Source organism: Dromiciops gliroides, chromosome 6, assembly GCF_019393635.1.
Source record: "Dromiciops gliroides isolate mDroGli1 chromosome 6, mDroGli1.pri, whole genome shotgun sequence".
NCBI classification, from domain to species: Eukaryota; Metazoa; Chordata; class Mammalia; order Microbiotheria; family Microbiotheriidae; genus Dromiciops; species Dromiciops gliroides.
Genome location: NC_057866.1, coordinates 109,587,444 through 109,609,424, shown reverse-complemented (window position 1 = coordinate 109,609,424; position 21,981 = coordinate 109,587,444). Strand labels below are relative to the sequence as shown.

The 21,981-nt window shown below is 38.9% G+C and overlaps 1 protein-coding gene across 1 annotated transcript in view; it reads right to left on the bottom strand.

The window, feature by feature from the left end:
* Window positions 1-21,981, bottom strand: part of RRAS2 (RAS related 2) — a 98,815-nt gene that overhangs the window by 50,232 nt on the left and 26,602 nt on the right. The window lies entirely within an intron of this gene.

The window sequence follows — 21,981 nt, the reverse complement described above, 5'->3', positions numbered from 1 at the left end:
TTAATCCCAATTGCCTCACTAAAAAAACAAAACAAAACAAACAAACAAAAAAACCACAATAAGTCTATTAAGAATAGTACTACAGGGACAGTTAGATGGTACAGTGCCCTGGGGTCAGGAGAACCTGTGTGACCCTGGACAATTCACTTAACACCAAAGGCATCCCAAAAAAAGAAGAGCATTTTAGCACTCCTGGCAGTCATTTGTGAAACCAAGGGAGGCTCTACAAACAAAACCAGAGTTGAGTTTTTTGTTGTTCTTGCTGTTCAGTCACATCTGATTCTGTGACCCTATTTGAGGTGTTCTTGGTAAAGATACTAGAGTGGTTTGCCATTCCCTTCTCCAGCTCATTTTACAGATGAAGAATTGAGACAAACAGGGTTAGGTGACTTGACCAGGGTCACACAGCTAGTAAATATCTGAGGCTGGATTTGAACTCAGGAAGATCTTTCTGATTCCAAGCCTGACACTATCCACTGCACCACCTAGATCAAACACATATTAACTGTGAAAATACCACATAAAATACATGTTAACAGGTCTAAAGTTTATGTATTTGATCCTAGAGGCAATAGGGAGCCTCCTGAGTTTATTTGGGGAGGGGGGGGGTATACGTTTGACTTGTGCTTTAGGAAAATCACTTTGGCAGCTGAGTGGAAATGGACTTGTGGCAGGCCAACCCAGCAGTCCATGTAAGAGATGAAAATACTAGAGCAAAGATCAAAACAATAAAGACTCAGAATAAAAATGAGAAAGCATATTCAATTAAAACTTGACTGATTCAAGCAGGTTATTGATGACAAAAATTGAAAATAGATGAAGGAAAGAATGCTGACATTAATTCTAGTAATTTCATTAGCTGGTATCATTTAACTGCCATAATGAAAAGACTAAAAGAGAGCCCCCTAGTTAGCAAACATGTGACATTGCCAAGGGAGGGGACACAGCAGTTGAAGACTGGTTTTGTGTCATGAACCCTTTGGTGGGCTGGTGAAGCCTATAGATTACTCAGGATAATGTTTTCAAATGCATAAAATACATAGGATAAAAAGAAACTAATGACACTGAAATAAATATGGAAACATTTTTTTTTGTTTTGTTTTTTTTGTTTGTTTGTTTTTCAGGGCAATGGGGGTTAAGTGACTTGCCCAGGGTCACACAGCTAGTAAGTGTCAAGTGTCTGAGGCCGGATTTGAACTCAGGTACTCCTGAATCCAGGGCCAGTGCTCTATCCACTTCGCCACCTAGCCGCTCCTTATCGAAACATTTTAAAAAACAAGTTCACAGACGCCAACCCCTTCTAGTTTAGACTAGAACATCTTGTAGAAGATCCTCTGGCTCAAGATGAAGAATGAGATAACATACACACAATTTTGGAAATAGTGGAAGTAGGAATTCGTTTTGCTTCACTTGCATATATAATACATAGGTTTTGTTTTTCTCCCCGCCCACCCAATGGGGTTTATGGAAAAAGATTTTTTTTAATTCTTTATTAATTTTTTAAAAAATCTCCCAGAGGACCAGGAAGAAAGTGAGTTGTACAGCCTTTAAAGAAGCAAGCAGCTAGGTGGCCCAGTGGATAAAGCACCAGCCCTGGATTCAGGAGGACCTGAGTTCAAATCCAGCCCCAGACACTTGACACTTAATAGCTGTGTGACATTGGGCAAGTCACTTAACCCTCCTTGCCCGTGCCCCCCCCCCAAAAGCAAGCAGCATTGGCCAGAAAAATCAGTTTAAAGAAAGCTTGAAGTCATCTCAAGGGCATTTAATAATGAAAATGGACAGAGGACAACATAGGCAAAAGATGAAAAATATCTAAAAGATTTCTTTTTCAAGATCTATTTTTATAACAAACTCTTCAAGGAAAAGTGGAGCCAATACCCTGGGACTCTGATCACAACCCAAGTACACTTCTTGAGGATATAGAAATGGCACTCAAGAAAACAATGGTGAGATCTCAAAAGCAGCTGGATTAGGCCAAGTATACCAACAAAAGCTGATGACAGAGGTGATATAATTCTGAGGACACTGAGGGAGGGATCAGTTCTTAAGGCAGCTGAAGGAGAAGATACCAAAGGCTTGGAAAATATCTACAACCAAATGCTGCTACTCCCAAAAAAGGGCAAAAGAGAATAGTAATACCTTCCAGCCCAGATGCCTAGCTTCCCATCTATATAAAATGTTTTAGTAAGAATCATCATTCTAAGCATCGAAAGCATCCTTTTTGAAGTAATATTGGAAGGCGATAGGCAAACAACATATCTGTTCTATTATGCCATTGACTAAAAGATATAGACGATACAAGGTTCTCTATTCTAGCCTCTACAATAGGTGTCCAAATCCTCTCTCCCTGAACTGGAGGGGACAAGGGCAATGGGGGAAGAAGGGCCTCCCACCTGTGCACTCTCAGCTTTAGTTCTTGCCTCCTAACTTTATCAACTAAAGCTGGTCACCAAGAGCTCCCTCTTCTCTTCTCCTCATCTCCCAACCCTTTAACATCATCTTCCACTACTTGATTCCAGTCTCTGATGAAAAGGTGGCTCTTCTCTTTGGCAGGGTTCATTCCCTCTACATATACCCTTGATCCCATCCCACTCTGTCTTCTGCAGCAGACTGCCTCCACTATCATCCCCACTCTAATCTCTTCCTTTCTACTGGTTCTTTCCCTGCAGCTTTCAGACATGCTCTAATCTCTCCAATCCTTAAAAAACCTTTACTGGGACCCACTATTCCCTCAAGTTGTGATTATACATATGTGGATACATATATATATACATACTATATATATATATATATATATACATAAATATATATGAAAGTATGCACACACACACACACACACACACACACACACATATCCGTCTGTTCTCAGCCAAATTCTCTGAAAAAAAGCCATCTAAACCCTGTGCCTTCTCTTCCTCTCATTCCCTTCTAAAAGCTCTTCAATTTGGTTTCCAACCTCAAAACACAACTGAAATTTCAATAAAATTGCCAATAATCTCTAATTTGCCAAATCTGATGATCTTTCTATAGCCATTCATAATTGACCATACACTCTCCACCCCTAAGTTTTTGTCACCCTACTTAACTGCCCACTCTTTCTCAGCCTTCTTTGCTGGTTCATCATCTATACCCCATCTCCAAATTTCTTTCTATCCTCTCTCACTTGGTGAACCTCTTTAGTCCCCATGAACTTAATTTTATCATCTCTACTCAGATGACTTCTACATCTATAATATATCCAGCCTCAGCAGCTCTCTATTTGATATTTGGATGCACAATAGACAGCTCCATTCTCTTTCTTTCCACAATCTGCCCTCTCCGTTTCTGTCACAGTTACCACGTCTTCCCAGGCTCCAAGGTTCACAATGTCAACGTTTTCCTTAATGTTACATGTTCAACTGGGTCTGTAAAGAATTGTTATTTGAGGTTTTTGTGACCCCATCTTTTGGCTAGAGTTAAAAAAAAAATTCTTGGTGCACACACTGGCCTCTGGGGCTCCACAAACAGCATGGTGCTCCACCCACTGGTTGTAGCCATCGCCATGGCGCCGGCATCTCATGTCATCACCACTCACTGACACCTACATGGGTCTGGCAAAATTATAATGATTGGAAGCCTAGTGAGGGCAGTCATGTGACTGTCAGAGTGGCCAGCCAATTGGTTGGGGGCTATGTGTGGTCAGCCTGGGGCCTGCTGGGAAGAGGGGAGGAAATTCCCTATTCTAGCTGGAAGCTGGAAGGCGACAGGATGCTGCTGCGTGTTCTCAGCTGATTCCTGGGCTGTGGTTTTGTTCAGGTTGTATAATTTCCCTTTTCCCGATTTTATTTCCTTTCCCTTGATCCTACTGATCCTGTTGTGGATTTTTGGTTTTTTTTAAAGTTCGTGCTTGGGGCAGCTAGGTGGTGCAGTGGATAGAGCACTGGCCCTGAAGTTGGGAGTACCTGAGTTCAAATCCAGCCTCAGACACTTAACACTTACTAGCCGTGTGACCCTGGGCAAGTCACTTAACCCCAACTGCCTCACTTAAAAAAAAAAAAGTTCGTTCTTGTTAAATAAATCCTGCTCTGTTTTGAGGGAGGCTGTCGGGCTCCTTGCCCCAATATTGCAGCAAGCCACCTAGCTAACACTCCCCAATTAAAAATTGGTCCCTACAGGTCTGGAGTCAGAGAAGCCAGGTTAAAATTCCATCCACTTTTGTGACCTTGGGCAATTCACTTAGCCTCTCTGGGCCCCAGTTTCCCCAGCTGTAAAATGCAGGGTTTGGGTATGTCAGGTCTCTCCTTCATCCCACATATCCAATCAGTTGTCGAATCTTTCTGTTTCTACCTTTACCACATTTTTTTTGTATTGGTCCCCTTTGAACTCCTCACACGGCCATCCCTTTAGTTCATCATCTCCCATTCACCCCACCACGCTGCCATGCTTTTCCTCAAGCACAGGTGTGACCATGTCACTCTCCTACTCCATAAACCCCCGTGGCTCCCTAATGTCTTTGAGATCGAATTAATATGAACTTCTCTTTGGGGGCTTTAAAGTCCTTTACAACCTGGCCCTAAGCAACCTTTCCTGCCACAGCCTCTATCATTCTCCACATACTCTAAAATCCAATCTCTGTTCTTCACACAAAACACTTCATCTCCCAAGTCTAGGCCTTTGTATGAGCCATGTTCCAAGTCTAGAATGCTCTCCCCTCCTCAACTCACTGCCTCATAAAATCCTTTACGTCCCTCAAGACTCAGCTCAAGCACTGCCTTCAACATGAATGTGTTTCCTGGTACTACATCCTCTGCCTCTGGATATTGCCTTCTATTTAGTGTGCTGGGGGAAGGGGGGGGGCAAGGGGGTGTATACGTACATGTCTCCTCCACTATAATGTAGGTTGGGAGCTAGGATTGTTTCATTTTTTGTATCCCCAGCTCCTAGCCTTCCTTCTGAGACGACTTTTCATCTCTCACATCTGGTACAGTGCTACCTGCATATTGTGAGCATTTTGCCTTCGTGGTATCCCCACCACTTCGCACAGTGCTTAGCACAGGGCAGGCACATAATAAATACTTGTTGACTGAATGATAAGGGAGGGTCCGGAAGCAACAATGTGAAAGCAAAATGTAAGCCCACCCCCAGGAACAGTGAGAGAAAAGCCACAAAGTCGCTATTAGTGTTCCTGAAGAATGAGATGACTGGGAATGAAATCTGTGAGCAAACCCCATAGCATTACTACAATGAGTTGCTCTTTTTTATGCTATTCCATATCTATTTTATCAATAAAAGAGAAAAGAACATACCAAGAAAGGGAAATGGGTACATTACAGTTACTAAGGAGAATGCTGGAAGCCTGGGCCATGATGCTCCCTGCCAAGGTTCAGCAGTGATCAGCGGCAAGTCCCTTTAAAGGAGTCTCTAAAGGCTTGACAAGACTAATTGTAGTGCTATGAAAAGTGGTTAATCACTCTATTTTTGGCAAACAGAGGTTAATTAACTTATGTGACATATTCCTTAAGGCTTCACAAGGAACCACATAACAGGAGGGAAACTGTAAGACAGAAAAAAGACTTCTATTTGCCTCTCAAATTTAAAGGATGTGTGACAGTGGGCCAGTCACCTTTTTCCCTCCAACTACTGTTGCCTCAAGCATCTTAATATCCTTTTCTGCCCTCATTCTCTGAGGACTGTAAGTTTATACCTAATTGGAATAAATGTTTGAGAACATAAGAGATAAAACTGTATTACTAGGTTTTCCAAATCCTTAATAAATGTACTGTTATCAGCATCTTCAGATAATTTTGTCACTGAGTCTTTGTCATACTGGATCTGATATTCACAGTGTAATAAAATTTCACAAATTTAAAATAAAAGTTAAAAATTATTTTTCATATAACTGGAAAAAATAAAAAAGAATTTTACAAATTGGATTATAATCAACAGAATACTTATTAAGCATTCAAACTGATGGCATTTACATCATCACAGGGACAAGGCAGTAATTAGCAACAGAATGAAACACATTCATATATTAGATGGCATACCAACAGTTAGAATAAAAGAATAGGCATTAATGTGCTCCAGAAATAGAACTCCATTATAATGCTGGTGACTGAAGGAGAAATTACTTATACACACACACACACACACACACACACACACACACACACAGAGCTATTTTAGGGAGATAAATGCATTTATATCACTAACATATGATGGGCATAATACGATGTCTATTTATGAATACTAAGGCCTAGTGGTTAGCTGACTGACAGAAACCAGTTATAAAGCACATAATCCTCTCATTGATTCATTTTCTACAAAATATAACTTTTCCAAATTAACAGTACACATTGATTAATCACATCTACCTAAAATATGTGTGTGTGTGTGTGTGTGTATATCCCACTACCACCTCAAACATGTCCAAAGCCATATTTAGTTTTTCCCCAAGGCACATATATAACCAAAAAAAGAAAAAAAAGAAAAGAAAAGAAAAGAAAAAAGCAGGGGGGCGGGGGCGGCAGCTGGGTGGTGCAGTGGATAAAGCACTGACCCTGGATTCAGGAGGACCTGAGTTCAAGTCCAACCTCAGACACTTGACACTTACTAGCTGTGTGACCCTAGGCAAGTCACTTAACCCTCATTGCCCCACCAAAAAAAAAAAATAGTACATATATAACCTATATCAGATTGCTTACTGTCTTGGGGAGGGGAGAGGGAGGGAGAAAAATTTGAAACTAGAAATCTTATAAAAACAAATGTTCAAAACTATCTCTACATGTAACTGGAAAATAATAAAATACTTTTATAAAAAAAAGAATGATCTTCATCTTCAAAAGATAAAGATTAAAACTATTCTTTAAAGAAAAAAGTCCTCTTTGTCCTTTGTACCTTATCTAGGGGCAGCTGGTTAATGCAGTGGATAAAACCCCAGAGGCAGGAGGACCTGACTTCAACTCTCACCTCAGACACTTACTAGCTGTGTGACTGTGGGCAAGTCACTTAACCACAGTTGCCTTAAAAACATCCAAGGTCATCTCCAGTCATCCTGATATGTATCTTGCCACTGGACCCGGCGTGAGGCTGGTGACCCTGAATAGCCCTTCCTCACTTAAATCCAGTTCATTGCAAGTGACATTACCCCAATGTCACTGTCCTTTCTAGAACGAATAAGAAACAACAACCAATAGCAACTCAGTCTCTTTCCAACCATGACCAAAAAGAAAGTGTTCTTCTTTTCTCAAGCCACCATGCTTAATAGTCAATCTCAGTTTCTGTCTCTCTCTCTCTCCCCCACCTATCTTCTCGCAAATTTTTCTTGTTTTTCATAAAAACAGCAGTTAAGACAACTATAAGAAATTTCTCCTTACCCTTTGTTTTCCCTGTCGTTTTTCTCAAAAATCCCTATCAATCAAAACTAAACTCAACTTCTTATATCTGACAATACAACTACAACTCTCTTACCTTCTCTCTCTTAAAAGGACAGTTTCCATAGTCTGTAGGAAAGGCTTTTGAAAAAGAGGTTACAGGGGGCGGCTAGGTGGCACAGTGGATAAAGCACCAGCCCTGGATTCAGGAGTACCTGAGTTCAAATCCGGCCTTAGACACTTGACACTTACTAGCTGTGTGACCCTGGGCAAGTCACTTAACCACCCATTGCCCCGCAAAAAAAAAAAAAAAAAAAGAAAAGAAAAAGAGGTTACAAGTGGTCTTTTTTACATCTAGCTTTAACAGCACATGCTTCTTCTTCTTCTTTTTTTTTTTTTTTTGGTGAGGCAATTGGGGTTAAGTGACTTGCCCAGGGTCACATAGCCAGTAAGTATTAAGTGTCTGAGGCTGGATTTGAACTCAGGTCCTCCTGACTCCAGGGCCGGTGCTCTATCCACTGCTCCACCTTGCTGCCCCCCCATGCTTCTTCTTTTTACATGCTTATGAAATGTAACCAATCCCTTTCCCCTAGCCTGAACCTCCAATATTCTAAAATCCACCTAAACACAACAGATCAGAGATGTCATTATTAACAAAGGTTCCTTCCATACTACCTAAAGAAAAAGAATGAGTTAAAAGATTATAAATAGAATGAGGAACCTTAAAAGGATCAAATACAAAGGAATTTAACACAAAACAACTATGTTGCCCATTTTCAGGCAACAAAATTTACAGAATTTTAGGCATATACTTCTTAAAAGAAACTAATACATTTTATAGAAATTGAAGCCTTGAAGCCAAAGGATTTTCATGATGAATCCCGTCATGTGTTGGATATATGCCCACAGATCAAGGTGATGCTACAACCCAACTCCATGAAGCATATAGATAAATCAGAAGTCATGAATCAGATGAGTCAGGCGGTTCCCTTTCAACTGGATCCTAAATAGCTATCCCTTTCCAATTCCTGAAAGACACTGTTCTCACATGCATACTTTTATCCCCTTCCACTCCTGCCTGTCCAATTTCTCAGCTGACAGGCTCCTTTACTCTTCAATCTATAAACATACATCCTTCCCTACTTTGGAAAAGTTTTGCTATTTCTCCTCCTATTCGTTCATCTTCTCCAATGACTTATACAACTGCTTTCACTTACCATTTCCCTGTAAACTTTTTACCTAGATTTTCTTCCCGTGACACTCCCCCCACAGTACACCCTTTACTTCAATCAAGTCAGTCTCTCCATTGTGACTCCTTCCCCAAATTTCAGGTTGAAATAAATATTTGCTGAATTTAATGGGATGCCACTCCCATGTTATTCTCCCAGCACCTCACCACCTGTCCTTTGAGATTCAGCTCAAGTCCCACATCTCCAGGAAATTTCATCCAACTTAAGTAACATTCACCTCTAGTTTTTTCTAAACCCCCATAGCATTTACAGCTACCTTGTATGCTACCTTGAATTTTCTCTATTCCTTCATCTTAATATAGTCTGTTCACTAAGCCATCAATGAACACACTAAGAAAAAATCCCCAGGGCCAGATGGATTTACAAGTGAATTCTACCAAACATTTAAAGAACAATTAATTCCAATACTACATAAACTATTTGGGAAAACAGGTGGACTCCTACCAAATTCCTTTTATGACACAAATATAGTGCCGATACCTAAACCACAAAGAGGCAAAACAGTGAAAGAAAATTATAGACCAATTTCCCTAATGAATATTGATGCAAAAAATTTAATTAAAATATTAGCAAAGAGATTACAGCAATATATCACCAGGATAATACACTATGACCAGGTAGGTTATATACCAGACCAGGAATGTAGGGCTGGTTCAATATTGGGAAAACTATCACCATAATTGACTATGTCAATAACAAAACCAACAGAAAGCATATGATTATCTCAACAGATGCAGAAAAAGCTTTTGACAAAATACCCTACCCATTCCTACTAAAAAACACTAAAGAGTATAGGAATAAATGGAGCATTTCTTAAAATGATAAGTAATATCTACCTAAGGTCATTAGCAAGCATTATCTGTAATGGGGATAAGCTAGACACCTTCCCAGTAAGATCAGGGGTTAAACAAGGATGCCCATTTTTCCACTTTTATTCAATATTGTAGCAATAAGAAAAAGAAAGTGAAGGAATTAAAATATGCAATGAGGAAACAAAACTATTACTCTTTGAAGATGATATGATGATATACTCAGAAAATCTTGGACAATCAACTAACTACAAAACTACCTGAAATAATTAACAACTTTAGCAAAGTTGCGGAATATAAAATAAATCCACATAAATCATCAGCATTTCTATACATGACCAACAAAGCTCAGAAGCAAGAGATAGAAAGAGAAATTCCATGTAAAGTAACTGTAGACAATATAAAATATTTGGGAGTTTACCTGCCAACACAAACCCAAGAACTACATGAACACAATTACAAAACACTTCACACAATTAAAGTCAGATCTAAACAATCAGAAAAATATCAATTGCTCATGAGTAGGCCAACCTAATATAATAAAAATGACAATTCAACCTAAGTTAATTTATGTATTCAGTGGCATACCAATCAAACTACCAAAAACTATTTTTTGGAGCTAGAAAAAATAATAACAAAATTCATCTGGAAGAACAAAAGGTCAAAAATATCAAGGGAATTAATGAAAAAAATGCAAAGGAAGGTGGCCTAGCTGTAGATCTAAAAACTATACTATAATGTGGCAATCATCAAAACTATTTGGCACTGGCTAAGAAACAGTAGTAAATCAGTGGAATAGATTAGGTACACAAAACACAGCAGTAAATGACTGTAGTAACCTGTTTGATAAAGCCAAAGACTCCATCTTCTGGGATAAGAACTCACTATTTAACAAAAACTGCTGTGAAAACTTAAAAATAGTATGGCAGAAACTAGGTATAGACCAACATCTCACACTATATACCAAGACAGGGTCAAAAATGGATACATGCTTTATACATAAAGGATGATACCAAAAGTAAATCAGGAGAGCAAGGAATAGTTAACTGTCCGATCTATAGAGAAGGGAAGAATTTATGACCAAATGAGATAGGGAGCATTATGAAATGCAAAATGGACACTTCTATTAAAAAGTTTTTATACAAACAAAACCAATGCAACAAAGATTAGAAGGAAAGCAGAAAGCTAGGAAACAATTTTTACAACCAAGGTTTCTGATAAAGGCCTCATTTCTCAAATATATAGAGAACAGAATCAAATTTAAAAGAATACAAGTCATTCCCAAATTAATAACTGGTCAAAGGACAGGCAGTTTTCAGATGATGAAATCAAAATCTATAGTCACATAAAAATGCTCTAAATTACTACTGATGACAGAAATGCAAATAAAAACTCTGAGGTACCACCTCACACCTATCAAATTGGCTAATATGATAGAAAAGGAAAATACTGGAAAAGATATGGAGAAATTGAGATACTAATGCATTGTTGGTGGAGTTGTGAGCTGACCCAACCACTCTGGAAAGCAATCTGGAACTATGCCCAAAGGACAACCAACCTGTATATACCCTTTGACCCAGCAATCGCACTAATAGGTGTGTATTCCAAAGAGATCATAAAAAAGGGAAAAGAACCCCCACGTACAAAAATATTTATAGTTGCTCTTTTTGTGGTGACAAAGAACTGGAAACTGAGGGGATGCCCATCAACTGGGGAATGGTTGGACAAGTTGTGGTATAGGAATGTAATGGAATATTATCGTACTATAAAATTATGACCAAACAATTTTCAGAAAAACCTGGAACAACATGAACTGATGCTGAGTGAAATGAGCAGAACCAGGAGAACATTGTACCATAGTAATAGCAATATTGTTTAATGAAAAACTGGGAATGACTCAGCAATACAATGATCCAAGACAATCTCAAAGGACTAACAATGAAGCATACTATCCACCTCCAGAGAAAGAACTGATGGAGTCTGAATGCAAATCTTGGCATATTATTTTCATTCTTTGGTTTTTTTCTTTTGTTCTGTTTCTTCTATCTCAACATGATTAATGTGGAAATATATTTTTCAAAAGGAAAAGAAAAATGACTTTGAAGGATTTAATGTCTCTAATCAATACAATGATCAATCATGACTCCAAAGGACTGATGACAAACATACTACGCCAACTCCTGGTAGAGACATAATATACTCAAAGTACAGAATGAGCCATCTATTTTTGGACATAGCCAATGGGTGAATTTTTTCTTGAATATGTTTAATAGAAGTATTGCTTTTTTTCTTTTTTGCATTTAGGGAAGGGAGGAAAAAAGAAGAAAAAATCCTTGAAACTTTTTAAACGCACAAGAGAAAACTGAAGGAAAGTCAGAAGGAAACTGAAATAAGTAGGACACTTTTGAAAGTAAAATGCAGAACTGATTATATACTTTAAAAAACCAAGTTGTACATAATGAAGGTTCTAGTGTTCACATAGGAGACGTGTGTGATGGGAGAGAGAGAGGGAGAAAGGGAGGAAGAGAGAGATAGTTTGTTCACCCCAAGATTATAAACATAAGGGCTGAAAGTCAGTGTGATTTCAGGAAAAGAAAGTGACAAGTCAAAAGACCTATACTCTAATCCAATTCATTTACATTTTCTGAGCCTGAGTTTATTCATCTATATTAATGAAGAGATAAAAATAAATGATCGCCAAGGTCCCTTTCAATAAATAACAAAAAATTAAGCTGAATACTTCTTTTGCATCTTATCTAGTAACTGGTGTAGTAAATGATGTCTATTCAATAGTTACTGATTAATCCCCAGGAGTAGTAGAAATTTCTTAAGGTAAGAATATGGGAGTAGGGACAGAGAAGACGGAGAAGGAATAAAAAAGTGAAGAGCTCAATAAAGGAAAAGTGTTACAAAGATTTCCACTATTGCAACATACAACATATCTTATGCCTTAATCACCCAGCTTAACCTCTTTCCTTGATAAAAAAATGTTTTCAATTTAGTCTGTGGGGGTTGGGAAGAGGTACTGAGGAAGTAGAAACTTCTTCTTTCAAGGGAAATGTTTTATTTTTTTATTTCAATTTTATTTTCAATTCCAAATTCTCTCCCTCCCCCACCCATTGAGAAAATAAATAGAATTCATTACTGACATGTATAGCCAAGCAAAATAAATTTCCAAATTAGCTTTGTCCAAAACCAAAAAATTAGAAAAAAAAATGTGATAAACTGTACTCTGAGTTTAATCACCTTTCAGTTGTATTGGACTCTTTTTCCTGCGGGGCAATGAGGATTAAGTGACTTGCCCAGGGTCACACAGCTAGTAAGTGTCAAGTGTTTGAGGCCAGATTTTGAACTCAGGTCCTCCTGAATCCAGGGCTGATGCTTTATCCACTGCACCACCTAGCTGCCCCCAGAGTTTATCACTTTTCTATCTGCATGTGTATTGCATGTTTCATCATGAATCCTTTGGAATTGTGGTTGATCATTTTGTTGATCATTGTTGTTAGGTCTTTCAAAAATGTTTATCATTTTACAATATTGATGTTATATACATTTTTCTTCTGGTTCTTCTCACTTCACTTTGTATCAGATCATACAAGTCTTCAGGTTTTTTCCTGAAATCATTCCCTTCATCTCCATTTCTTACAGCATAATAGTATCCTAGCACATACATATGCCATCACATACATAAACCATAACTTATTCAGCCTTTCCTGAGGCATTCACTATTTCTAATTCTTTGCCACCACAAAAATCCATGTGGATCCTTTTACCCCTTTTTTTTTTTAAATCTCTTTGGGGAACAGACCTAGTAATGGCTCAAATAATAAGTACAGTTTTCAAAAATGGCTGAACTGGGGGTAACTAGATGGCACAGTGGATAATGCACCAGCCCTGGATTCTGGAGGACCCAAGTTCAAATCCAGACTCAGACACTTGACACTTAGTAGCTGCGTGACCCTGGGCAAGTCACAACAAACAAAATGGCTGTACCAATTCACAGGCCCACCAATAGTGCATTAAAGTACCTGTTTTCCCAAAGCCTTTTGTCATTTTTTTTTTTTTTGGTCAACCTGATGAGTGTAGGGTGGAACACCTCAATTGTTTTCATTTGTATTTCTCTCATTATTAGTGATTTTAAGCTTTTTTTTTATAGGACTATTAATAATTTGGGCTTCTTCCTTTGAAAACTGCCTATTTGTATCTATTGATTATCAATTGGGAAATGGGTTTTGTTTTGTTTTTTTCCCCTAGTAAGGCAATCGGGGTTAAGTGACTTGCCCAGGGTCACACAGCTAATAAGTGTTAAGTGTCTGAGGCCGGATTTGAACTCAGGTACTCCTGACTCCAGGGCCAGTGCTCTATCCACTGCGCCACCTAGCTGCCCCAGTTATTATTCTTATAAATTTTACTCAGTTCCCAATAAAGCTTAGAAATGAAACTTTTATGATAGACTTTTGCTGCAAATATTTTCCCATTTCCCACTTCTCTTTTAAGTGTACTTGCATTGGTTTTGTTTGTGTAATTTTTTTTTTAATTTATGAAATCAAAATTTTCTATTTTGCCTCCCGTGAACCTTTCTATCTCTTGTTTGGTCATTAACTCTTCCCCTATCTATAGGTCAGACAGGTAATTTCTTCCATGTTCCTTGTGATGTCCTCCTTGATGTCCTGGATCAAAGCTTCTTAAATTGTGAGTCACAACCCCAAATGTGTAACTGAATGTGGGGGTCAAGAAAAATTTGTCAACAATAAAAGGTTATGGGGTAGCCAAGTGGCACAGTGGATAAAGCACTGGCCCTGGATTCAGGAGGACCTGAGTTCAAGTCTGACCTCAGACACTTGACACTTACTAGCTGTGTGACCCTGGGCAAGTCACTTAACCCTCACTGCCCTGCAAAAAAGAAAACAAAACAAAACAAAAACCAGCAAAAGGTTATGTATACTTATTTTATATATCTATATACTGGGGGTTGCATAAAAATTTCTCTGGCAAAAAGGGGTTGTGAATAGAAAAAGTTTAAGAAGCCCTGTCCTGGTACTAACTTGAAGCTTATATTGGTATACAATGTGAGATGTTGGTCTATAACTAGTTTCAGCCACACTACTTTCCAGTTTTCCCACTAGATTTTGTCAGACAGTGAGTTCTTCCCACAACAGCTGAGATATTTGGGTTTATTGAACACTCTGTTACTGTGCTCATTTGTTTCTGTAATATTATATATCTAATCTGTTCCACTGATCAACCTCTATTTCTTAACCAGTGTGGGGACCAATTTTTAATTGAGGAGTGCTAGCTAAGCAGCTTGCCACAATATTAGGGCAAGGAAGGAGACCAGCAGCCTCCCTCAAAACAGAACAAGATTTATTTTTGTTTTGTTTTGTTTTGTTTTGTTTTGTTTTTGCGGGGCAATGAGAGTTAAGTGACTTGCCCAGGGTCACACAGCTAGTGTCAAGTGTCTGAGGCCAGATTTGAACTCAGGTGCTTCTGAATCCAGGGCCGGTGCTTTATCCACTTTATCCACTGCACCTAGCTGCCCCCAAGATTTATTTTAACAAGAACAAACTTAAAAAAAAACACCACAAACAGGATCAGTAGGATCAAGGGAAAGGAAATAAAATGGGAAAAGGGAAATTATAATACCTGAAAAAATACCACCGCCTAGGAATCAGCTTAAAATATGCAGCAGAACACCTGTTGCTTTCCAGCTTCCACCTAGAATGCCCAATTCTCCTCCTCCAAACCTAGAGTCACATGACTGCCCTCACTAGGCTTCCAATCATTATAATTTTGCCAGGCCCATGTAGGTGTCGGCGAGTGGTGATGACGTGTGGTGCCAGTGCCCTGGCAATGGCTACAACCAGTGGGTAGAGCACCGTGCGGTTTGCAGAGCCCCAAGCCAGTGCACACCAAGACATAAAAACCTCAAATAACAATTAATTCTTTACATTCCCCCTTTGTTTCGTCAAGAAACACAGGGTGTTTCCTTGATGGAACAATAAACAATAAATAAATTTTAAAAAATAACAGAATATCATAACCAATGCTAACAAACAATATAGGAAAGGGAAAATACATATTACAGATGATGTATATAATAACAGAAGGACAAACAAAATAGTTTTGACAATTATAGCTTTGTAGAACAGTTTGATATATCTGGTATTATTAGCACCCTCTCTGTCACCTCTTTCACCTTTTTTTTTTTTTTTTTGGTGAGGCAATTGGGGTTAAGTGACTTGCCCAGGGTCACACAGCTAGTGTTAAATGTCTGAGGCCGGATTCGAACTCAGGTATTCCTGAATCCAGGGCCGGTGCTCTATCCACTGCGCCATCTAGCTGCCCCTCTTTCACCTTTTTAAAAAAATTAATTCCTTTGATATATGCTTGACCTTCTGTTCCTCCAGATGAATTGTTATTTTTTCTAGATCTATTACATAAGCCTTTGGTAGTTTGACTGGCAAGATACTGAATAAGTAAATTAAGTAGTACTGTAATTTTTATTATATTGGCACAGCCTATCCAGGAGCAATTAATATTGGTATAAAGAGTGTTTTTTAACTGTGTTCATATATCTGAAATGTTTAACTCTACAACAGAATTCAATAATCAAACACTTAAAAGTAGGGTTTCACTAAAGCCAGAACACTGGACAAAAGATTATTATATGAAGAAAAAAAATACTACATTAAACAAAATCTCCTTTGTCTAAATCACTAAATCACAGAAACTAATTCAATTCAACTTAATTCAAAACAAAAATAAAAATAGTGCTTCCTATGTGCAGGGCACAACTTACCACCACCCACCCACCCACACATACACACATGCATGCACACAAATTGAAAGAATTTCTGCACCCAGGGGATTTTATGTTTTTCTGGAGGCATAATACCACTTACTCATACCTGAAAAGAAATTTCCTCCATAATATAGCCAAAAATCAGCCCTAGGGTCTTTCCATGAAAGTCTCCAAGGAAGAGAAACTCACCACGTCCTTCCTGATGCAGCCAAGTCCTGCTTCTATCAAGAAATTTGTCCTTAGACCAAAGCTTAAAGCTTCTTCTCCACCATTTCCCTCTATTACTCACACCCCCAGGGCGAAGCAAGTACACACACACACACACACACACACAGATTATAACATAAATATGCGTGTATATTCTAACATATAAAATCTACACATTATTTATATACCAATCCTACTTACAGGTGATAGCTAGTGTGTCTTCTCCAAGTCTTCTGCAAGTTAAACATCCCCATTCCCTTTACCTGATCTTTATATGGCATGATCTCCAGTCTCTTCATCATTCCCCTAATCTTCTTCTGCATGCTCTCCAGCTTAGCAATATCTTTCCCAAAATGTGTCACTTAGAACAATGTTCTAGGCATGATCTGACCAAGGCAGAGAATGGTTAGACTAGTATCTCCCTGGAAACTATACTGGACACTATTCAGTACTGGATGCTATACCTCTCTTTTTTTTTCTTTTTCTTTTTCTTTTTTTTGCAGGGCAATGAGGGTTAAGTGACTTGCCCAGGGTCACACAGCTAGTAAGTGTCAAGTGTCTGAGGCCAAATTTGAACTCAGGTCCTCCTGACTCCAGGGCCGGTGCTCTATCCACTGCGCCACCTAGCTGCCCGCTATACCTCTCTTAATGTAGCCTAAAATCATATTAGCTTTTGTTGGCTGCCAACTCCGATTACTGACCAGAACATTTTTACAATCATACTTGAGTATTTATACTACCTTTCGAGTTTTCCTTACTGCTAAAGTGTAAGAAAGTCCTTCATCCGTGGGCTTGGAGCACTAACTCAAGGAGTGTTTTCCTTATCTCTTTAAATTTCATGGTATGATTCACAGCATGATGTATCAGAAACACTCAAGGGAAGGGAATGAGGCATGTAATTTTGCTATAACATCAGGATGTTCCAGAGAAGATATTTCAGAAGATTGATAGTCTGACCATCTGTACTACTCTTTCAATTTAATCTCAATAATTTACTGTAAAAATGGAATAATTCAGTCACCACTAAATCAGGATAGTTAATAGAGTTCAATAGAGGCCAGGCTGAAATTTACTTTTGTTTATTATGCCTATTAATTAGTGAAGGATACCAGAGATCTGAACAATTAAAAATGGAGAGAACAAGGCAAACCAAAGGTATTTTACTTCTTCACTTCAAATAATCTGCATTTTCTTTAGTGTTGGTACTCCCTCCTGCCACTAACAAAAACTGGAATCCTTCCACACCTCAAAGGCTTCATGAGTTTGCGTGTCCAAAACACTGAAGACATTTTGATAATGTTGATCTGATGATGAACCTCCTCTAAACATTGATAGGCTATTTCCTGGAAGGTTTATATAGTCTTCCCCTTTGCCCACACTCTAAAAAAACCTTTCCAGCATAAGCTCCAATGGAATAGCCTTTGAGAACCCGAGTTCACCTCCACAAACCAAAAAGGTACCAGAATAAGATTATATTAAAAAATTTAATATGTACATTGGAGTATGTGAGTGAATAGCAAATTTAAAGAAAATGAGAAGCCAAATTGTGAAGATTGGCCAGGTGCTGCTCACTGAGTACCTGGTATATACCATGGAGGTTTGAGAATTAGCATAGGCAATGTCTACCTTCTGCCATCCTGTGGCTGGATGACATGTCACTTGTGCCTATTCACTGGGAGCTTTCCAAATAGACATGCCTAGTCAGGACACTATCTTGCTGAAGCTCTGTTTTAAAAGCTTATCACTGGGTCATTTTGAACAGCTTGGCTTCTATGTCAACAAATTATCAAATAGGCTCTAAGGAAGTGAATAAGAATCGAGAAGGACTCAGCAGCACTTGCTGGTTCCCAGTAGCACAGCTTTGGTCTGATACTAAGCAGCAGTTCTGGTAACCTTGAACAAACTGTGGTTGTATGAAAAATCAGCCTTTACTTTTTAAAATGCTTTACAATGTGAGAAACAAACATCTATTAAGCACCTACAACTTCTGAGGTCAGTTCTAAAGTTAACTAACTGACTGTGAAGGCCTCTGCCTGCCTACAGGGAAATGGGGGGGGGGGAAGCTCAATTCCCTGGAAAGTAAGAGAGTGTGTATGTTCATTTATTTATTTAGTTGATTAGCAAAAATCTTCCTTCTTTCTCTTCTACCCCAACCCCCACCCACCCAGCTTAGAACAAAAGAAAAAACAAAACCCTGTTATAAACACATATAACAAATTTCCCCACTGGCCATGCTTCCAAAAATATGTCTCATTCTGCACTGAGTCTTTCATCTCTCTATTAGAAGTCCTCTGGAATCATGGTTGGTGATTTCATTCATTCTAGTTCTTTCAAATTTGTCTTTACTACATTGTTGTTCTTCTAGTTCCATTCACTTCACTCTGTATCGGTTTACCCCACCACAGAATTACACCATAACTTGTTCAGCCATTGCCCAGTTGATAGCCACCTCCTCAGATTCCTATTCTTTGCCACCTCAGAGTTTATTTTGCTTAGGACTAATCACTCCCTTAATTTAACCTACCTTTAATTATCCTTTCTCCCCCAATTTCCTTACTTCCCTACTGGGTGAAATTCATTTTTATACAAAACTCTGTGTGTGTGTGTGTGTGTGTGTGTGTTTTCTTCCCTCCTTTGACCAGTTCTAATGAGAGCAAAGTTCAAGTGTCAGATGTTAACTCCGCCTCCTGGTCTGTACTGATTATATGAGACAATTTTTTCTAGCCTTCCCTTCCCTTCCTCCCCTCCCCAATCAGTGTATTACTCTTGCCCTCTCTTTCCATTCTTGTTTTAAGATCATTAAGAGAAAACAGAACCACTCCTATGCCTCCTGTCTAATAGGCCTCCCTCTATGACCCAATGATGAGGTTCAGAGGGTACACAAATATCATCTCTCCAAATCAGAATGCAAGTGATTTGTCCTTGTTTAATCTCTTATAATTATTAACTCACATTTATGTTTTTGTTTTTCTTAACTCTTGTGTTTGTATTTCAGAGTTTCTCCACAGCAGTTCATCAGGCATACTTCGAAATCATCTACGTCATTTAAGATGCATTTTTCCTCCCTGTAGCATTATACTCCTCAGTTTTACTAGGCAAGTTATTCTTAGCTGTAAACTCAGATTCTTTGCCTTATGGAATATCATATTCCAAGCTCTCCACTCCTTTTTGGGACTGGCTGCTAATTTGTGTCGTCCTAACTGTGGTTCCTTGGTACTTGAATTCTTTCTTTCTAGCTGATTGCAGTATTTTTTTTTTAAACTTAGAGGTGCTGAATTTTTACTATAATGCTCCTGGGAGTTCACTTGGAGGTTTCTTTCAGAAGGTTATTCCTTCTATTTCTACTTGCCCTCTGGCCCTAAAAATATGGGCAGTTTTCTTTTAAGATTTCTCAAAATATGTTATCCAGAATCTCATTTCAGTCATGGTGTTCAGGTAGTCTGATGATCCTTTATGAAATTTTTTCTTCTTAATCTGTTTTCCAGGTTAGTTATTTTTGCTACAAAACATTACTTTTTTCTTTCTTTTTTTTTAGTCTTTTGACTATTTTAATATTACTTGTTATCTCTATTTGATCTATCCTAATCTTCATGGAGTTTGCTGCCTGGTAAAAGTTTTGTACTTCGTGTGCCAAGCTGTTAATTTCTTTTCCAATTCTTTTTTCTATAGTTCTCATTTCTTTTCCAGTTTTTTTCCTTTGGTATTCTCATTTTATCGACAAAAACATTTTTAAACACTTGGTTTCATCTCTTCCAAGAATTCTAGCTGAATCTGTTCTCCAGTTGTGTTTTCCTCTGAGGCTTTTGCTTGTACATATTTTGAAGTCCTTCTCTTCTTCTGGGTTTGTGTCTTGAGTGTCCATGTCACTCTATGTGACAGGATAGTTTTTTGTTTGCTCATTAGTTCAGTCTATTTCCTAACTTCAGACTTCATTCATATCAAGGCTAGGCTCTGAACACTTCTGAAGGGAAGTTCTGAGCTGGTCCTGCTTTCTTGGGGTATCAAGTTTTATGTTGTTCCAGGCTCTCAACGCCAATTCTCTGGGACCTGGCAGGCTTTTAGTATTCCCAAAGTAGTCTGATTCCAGGCACAGTCTAATCACTGTGCCCCTAGAATGAGATAAGCAAGTTCCTGACCAGAATTTGGTTCTAACCAACAGTACACTGCTGCTGGACTCAGTCACTATTAAGCATATGGGAAGCTCTGCTGGCTCAGTAACAGAACTGGACACTCTGCTTTGGTCTGGAATTCCTGCCTAGTCATCCATCTGTAGGCTTCAAACTAGGCTAGATGCTGGAACTGAGACCCTGCTTTGCTCCTGGTATCTGAGTCACCCTGTTGCTGTTTGCTTCTAAACCTTCTCTTCCTCAGTACACAGTCCAAGGTTTGTATTAGAGTAGTGAGCTGTGAAGGGAAGATCCCCTTCTCAGTGCACCCTGTATCTGTGACCCAGAACTGAAAATCAGGCAACAAAACTGGCACCTGTCCCTGCTGAGGTGACCCAGTATGGGCCTGGGTCCTCCACCTGCCCTGGTACACATTATCTCCCTGTACTGAAATGCTCTGCACTATGCTCTTGGGCAAATCCCAACTCATGTGCACAGCCTCCTCAGTCTCTTTCCTTTGCCATCCTGGGCTGGGAAAATTATTCACTCATTTGTTCTGGGCTTTCCCCACCCAGATTCAAGTTGGTACATTTTCTAGATGTGTCTGGGAGAACTGGGGGGATAGGCAGAGAGGAAGCTTGTTGTACTGCTTCCTGCTACTCCATCATCTTGGCTCTATCTACCCACAAAGCCTTTTTTTTTTTTTTTGCAGGGCATTGAGGGTTAAGTGACTTGCCTAGGGTCACACAGCTAGTGTCAAGTATCTGAGGCTGGATTTGAGCTCAGGTCCTCCTGAATCCAAGGCTGGTGCTTTATCCACTGCACCAACTAACTGCCCACCCACAAAGCCTTTTAAAGAGATATGGATTATCTAAATGACACCTTACCTCCCCAACCAAAAAAAGGCTTTCCAAATGTTAAGGCTGCAAAAACAACTTTAATTAATGTTTATAATTATTATTGAGATCTCCTAGGCGTCAAAATTTAGGATACAAGTAATTTTTAGGCATATGTACACTTCAGAAGTTGTGGCAAATAACGTGTCACAAAAAATACATATGCTTTATCAATTAATGCACACTAATAGTATAATTAGTATCATATTGAGGTCAGTAAAAAAAATTTTTACATTACAAAATGCACCTCCTTCACTTTTTTTTTTTTTTTTTTTTTTAGTGAGGCAATTGGGGTCAAGTGACTTGCCCAGGGTCACACAGCTAGTAAGTGTTAAGTGTCTGAGGCCGGATTTGAACTCAGGTACTCCTGACTCTAGGGCCGGTGCTCTATCCACTGCGCCACCTAGCTGCCCCACCTCCTTCACTTTTAAGAAATTCTTTGTTACAAGGTATGATACCTCTGGGCAGGGGAAGGGGAAAGGCTATATTTGGGGAAGGGTAAGTATAATCATTGACAAAATGCATACTATTTGCTAGGTTCTGTGCTAAGAGCTTT